The sequence below is a fragment of the Mercenaria mercenaria genome, chromosome 5 (assembly GCF_021730395.1).
Source record: "Mercenaria mercenaria strain notata chromosome 5, MADL_Memer_1, whole genome shotgun sequence".
Classification (NCBI taxonomy): Eukaryota; Metazoa; Mollusca; class Bivalvia; order Venerida; family Veneridae; genus Mercenaria; species Mercenaria mercenaria.
Genome location: NC_069365.1, coordinates 6,998,309 through 7,004,138, shown reverse-complemented (window position 1 = coordinate 7,004,138; position 5,830 = coordinate 6,998,309). Strand labels below are relative to the sequence as shown.

At 29.5% G+C, this 5,830-nt stretch overlaps 1 long non-coding RNA gene across 2 annotated transcripts; it reads left to right on the top strand.

The window, feature by feature from the left end:
- The first annotated feature begins 1,325 nt into the window (after positions 1 to 1,325).
- On the top strand, positions 1,326 to 5,148 carry LOC128557438 (uncharacterized). Of its 2 annotated transcripts, none has more exons than XR_008371155.1 (3): positions 1,326 to 1,551; positions 2,527 to 2,594; positions 3,728 to 5,148. It is a non-coding gene; the product is annotated as an uncharacterized LOC128557438 (long non-coding RNA). The 2 variants fall into 2 exon arrangements; XR_008371154.1 differs by lacking the exon at positions 1,326 to 1,551 and adding an exon at positions 1,962 to 2,062.
- Positions 5,149 to 5,830: the final 682 nt, after the last annotated feature.

Here is a 5,830-nt window from a genome sequence, read left to right as displayed (position 1 = left end):
TTGTGATTTGGATTACTTGACTAATTCTAATCCACATAATGATAATAACTTCCTTTATTTACAAGTTCAGTTTCATCACAGGGAAATATCAGCATTATTGGATACAGGAAGTTCCATAAACATGATGTCAAGGAAATTGTTTGAATCCTTACCAGTGCACAATAAAAGCAGTTTGACACGGGTGGATAGTAGTAACATTGTGCTAGCAAACAACCAGTCAGTTAATATTGATGGAATATCTTCCATATCATGTTTCGTTCAAGGACACCGAAAGGAATTTGATGTTTATGTGCTCAAAGACACTTCTCACCCATTGATTCTAGGGACACATTTTATAAAATCAAACAAATTGATTTTAGATTTTAGTGATGGTTATCATTTTTCTGATTCAAACATTTATGCTCAGAAACATATTTATTTACCTCCAAATTCAGAATCTATTGTTTATGGTAAATTACCAAAACGCTTTACTGAGGGTTTAAATGGTCTTTGTTCTAATGTAAAATATGTAAATAGGAAGAAATTATTAGTTGCCCGCTCAGTGGTTACTATACCACAGAATCGTATGGTACCTGTGAAAATTCTTAACCCCACTGATAAAACTGTTGTTATTCACAGAAATAAGCCATTAGGTAGGCATTTACCTAGAGCATTTTATTTTCAAGGGAAGTGATTGTGGTCTGACTGTATTATTTTGAATATCACAGTTGAGATTTTTTTATGTGTGCACCGGTACAGTTTTGCTTGGAAGCAAAATTTTCTGGAATTTTGCCTTCTTCTAAAAACAAGGTAAGTTGACAGTTTTTGTTGAAATATACATCTGATAGCTGACACATAGGAGAATGTTTTGGTTTATATCCATCTTACAGATTTTTTTTAAAATGAAGAGAAACAGGGGGAATTCTGTAAATTTCTTCTTATATGCAAATGAGCTGAAAATGTATTGAAATGACTAGATCAGAAGTTTATGCCTTTCCAGTAAGTTTTTCCCTACCTTTGACGATAGTTATTAAAAAGTATAGATATCAACCTCTTTGCTGATATTAGTACCTAAACTTTTCAGCCTGTGAATAGCTGTGGAAATTTGGGACTTCCTTGTTTGAAGATATAAATAGATCTAAGCTATATTTAGACTAAAGTTTTTTCAGTATAACAGCATGTAGAGAACCCTTACATACAGTCAAATATTCTTGACATTGCAAGGAAATATAATGCATTTTTCAAGTGCTTGCTGTTTCTTATGTGGTGCATACTTGATACAGGTAATTGTCAGTGACAACTATCATTATACTGACATTTGAAGTTGTTTTTTTTTTCTTTCTAAATTACCTCCCTTATATATGCATTTTTCTTCATTCATTTTATTGATAATTACTTCCCTTTATGTTTAGCAAAAATTCTCAGATTGCATTTAATTAACTCCCTTTATTTAACATGAAAAATTCTCTTGTGTAATGATTATTTGTATATTTTACTTACAGTGTCTGATACATGTAGTTGCAGTCTGTCTTTGGAAGCTGTAGAAATAACAAGAAAGAGGCTGACATAGTGGTATAGTTTGTTATATATGAAGTTTATTGATGGCATTCATGTATGATGATATCATTAAAGTACAACACATTGATTTTCTGACAGTCATGTGTTATTACATTTGAACTGAGACTGTTTTATAATCAATTTCATGATACTTTTTTTTAAATATACATTGAATACAATAGTTGCATTTTTTTTTTTCAATATTAATGGCAGCTTTATAAATTAGAACACTTCAGGTTCATGTTTGATATAGTTTATTAATGATTATAATTTTATTCATACAATGAGTTATGAGAGATTTTATTAATTTTAATATATTTAGATTAATAAATGTAAAAAGTCTGTATTAAATGCATAGGTCATCTTCTGTACAAAAATAAAGGAAAAAGAAATGTTTTATAATTTTCATTTTCAGTTTTGGTAGGGAAAAGTTTGAGTATGTACAAAAAAAGTCATGTACAGTTGTTTGACCTGTCTTACCCTGTGGCAGTCCAAGAAGATGTTACCATTATGAAAAATGCAAGAGGTATTATGCTTTTGTATGTTAAACAAAGGTCTCAAAGCATTTATATGCTGTATGGCTAAATTCTTGCTTCTGAAATAACTGTACAAGACAGCTATAAGACTGACATTCCTGACAAGATGTGAACCTTCTGGACTTTATGCCAGCCTGGCATAAACATTTCTTTCCTGTAGCTATGTGTATCCCTCAATTTACTAAGTACATATCTCCATTCAAAATAATGAAAATAGATATGGTTTAGTAATAAATGTGTGATAGCTTTGTAATGTCAACATTTCAAAAATAGAATGAACATGACTGTACTTTGATAATAAATATTGAAATACAAATTTCAGTATATTGTAGCAGTCAGCAAAAAGATGAAGTACATTTGTATCTTTGTATTAAGATAATTAAAACAATTATATTCAAATGCTTTGACACTGATTTTATGAATGTGTGTGAATAATTGTTTTACAATATTTCAGAACTTGAAGACAATGGTTAGTGCAGAAGGGACATAAAAGTTATGATAAAAGTAACAGATATAAATAAGGTAAATTATTGTGATACAAAGACATGACCAGTGCTGCACATCACAAAGGCAACATTTTAATTTACTTTTTTGTCACTTATGAGTTCTGTAAAGCTGATTTTGCAATATATATAAAATGATAAGGATTAATTTTTTTACTGTGATCTTTTTTTCACATGATTTTGTCATTGAAGACTGACAATTTGTTCATTGGAATAAGATAGTTAAAGGCGGCATTGTGTCACATAAAAATATGTCTGCATAGTTGCCAAACATTAAATGTCAAATTGTAAAGAAGGAAATTCTAAATTTGGAAAATCTTTTGTTGTTTTCCTTCATTTAGCTCAGTTGAAGGAGATGTGAAGTTTGAAGCAATTTTCACAGTACAACCTCTCCAGAGTAGCTCAATCTGAAACAAAAACCTCTCTATAACAACATCATGAGAATTTCCCTAAGCTGAAATATAACTATCAAATTTACTTCTCCAGAACAACAACCTCAAAATAACTAAAATATTTGTATATCCCACAGGGTATGGCTCTACAGAGGTTGCACTTTACTTTACTTATAATATCTATTATTTCAAATGCTTTAAGAGAAACAACACTTTCAACAAGGGGAAAAGTGAACATATATTACTCATAAGGTGAAGTTTTTGCAGTTCTCAAGTTCATTGTTTTTGCATGCTATATAAAAACACTTTAGGTAGTTTATCATTATTACATCATATACTAATCAGAGGTTGTAGGTTGTTGTTGGAGCTTTAAGGTGACATCATAGGTGAACATCATCAGCTTTATCTGTTTATTGTTTTCACCATTTTATTGAATATGTAGATTGAATGTTATAGAATATGCAATCTTTACAGACAGTCCTATTAAATAACTTGTCATTTAGTAGATATAAGTATATGTAAAATTCAAATAAAGCAGCAAGCCAAGTAGCAACACAATCTTGCTGCTTAAAACAGGTAATTCCTTAGACAAGTTGAAATTAGACAAAATGACAATTTGTAGAGTTACCTGACTTGCTGCTTGATAATATATTTCTAAGATTAGAATATCTGTAAATGTCTAAAATGATGTTATAATTGTTTTAAAAACTATCATGTTTTATTCTCTTTATGTAATAAAGTTTTACATTTGTATTTCCAGAAGGGCTACAAGTGTGTTGTCATGTGAAATGGAATTTACCCCAACTGTGCTGCATGATGTATATTCAAGTGCGAGACAGCCATGCACCAGCTGTAAACTGAGATGGACCCATATAATAAATATGTTGACTTTTCTGTGTATTATCATTTGTACAGAATGTGTTCATGACAAGACTGTATACATATATTGTTAAATCATTTTTTATTTCCATTATTGCATGCATGTAAGAAGCAAGCATTTAACAATTGCATTCATAGAAATGTTAAAATGTGATCAATCTAATTTAAAGAAACACATTTAATTGGACTTTTTAAGTTTCATAGTATTTGTGGTGGAGATTGACCCAGTCATTCAGCAACTTATACAGTCTGTGTGTCATTTCTTGTATGTTATAGTTTTCTTAATAATACATGTACATTTAATGTCAAAGTTATGGTAAGATGAACTCATTCATCACTTGTAGATTAATGTTAAAGCAGTTCAACATTTTACCATAAGTTAACTAATATTCTATTTAACCAGAGTTGTCACATATTTTCATATAAACATTTGTATAATACAGTCTAATCTAATCTACAAATGATATTCCACAATTTTTTAGTTATATTTTATGTTGATATTTTATGTTGTTTTCATGTCTCAACATATAATTTCTAACATCAAAGAAACTTAAGTCTTTTACAATTTGGTTGGTATAAATGGTTGTTTTGTTTATATATTTTTTTTTCCATCCAGGAGAATAAAGAAATATACATTTCAAAATATCTCATCATTCCAGATAAGTACACTACATAATCAAGATAAAAGAAATAAGAAGAAAATATGTTGGTGGAATTTTATTTTCAAAAATTTGATATACAGTCTTTGTAGTATTTACTTCTTTAGATATGTTGGACTGAAATGGGAATAACAACATACTTTAAATTTTTGAAGTCATAAGTTAATATGGGAATTATTAACTTAACTTAACTTAAAAATATTTTTTCTCACTGTTATGCCATCTGAGCTTTAATATTTTTCAACATTGTCATTGGCAACAAGGCTCAAAATTATTTGTTGTGTATACCTTGCATTTATGTGTGATAAATGCTTGTAATGGTTTTCTTTAATATAATTTATGCTTTTCATCTTACCATGGATTAGAAAAATATAATTTTATTTCTCTGAAAATTAAGGTAAAAATACTGACTGATTAAATTGCAATATAAGAAAGCTTATTTGAGATAAAGGGAGGTAATTCCATAAAAAATATGTAGAATGTAGATGATAAATATAATGAAGGGAGGTAATAAAATATTGTGAAGTTATTAGTCTTCATTTCTTTGATGAGCTAATTAATTGTTTTACATTTTGGTTTATTAACTACAAGTATGACCTAACATGTGTACCTGTCCTGAAGGAAAATAAAAAAGGTTGTTTGATGTCCTTGTACTGTTAAGTTGTTCCTGTATTTGTTTACATTCCATGTCTGAATGAAATGAAGAAACAGACTTTAATGAGGGTATCCCGGGAAAATACCTAAGTTTATTTTTATATCAGCAAATTTGATGAGATAGCCATTCAGAAGTTGTCTATCCTATTTCCAAAAATGCTATGGGGACTAAATTTTTTGGAGTAAATATTTCTTTTAAAAAATAACACACAACATTTTAATATTGTATATATATTATCTGATGCACTTAGCAATATATATTTGGAGTCAAAATGTTAAAAATTCCGGTTTTATTTTTTTAGTTCTAATGTCTACATTAGGGTATTTTCAGGTCATTGATGATAGACAAGTATACAGGGCTGTCCGACAGACAATTCATTTGTTACACCTCATTATTGTAACCATGTTCAGGTGAATTCAGGTCAGGGTATGGGTCAGAACAAGGGTGATAGTTGTAAGTTGGAAACAGAAAAGAAAGCCAGATTTATGACTTATTTTCAATTTGACAAAGGTTCTCTCTCTGACGATGAAAAAGTTTAAACTTGAAAACTGTTTGTTTGAAAACAAGGTGTATTTGTTACTGACGAAAATCCATCGTTAGGACTGACCAATCTTGTTGAACATCACATTCATTTCAGGCCTGATGCAAAGTCTAAACATCAGAGACCATA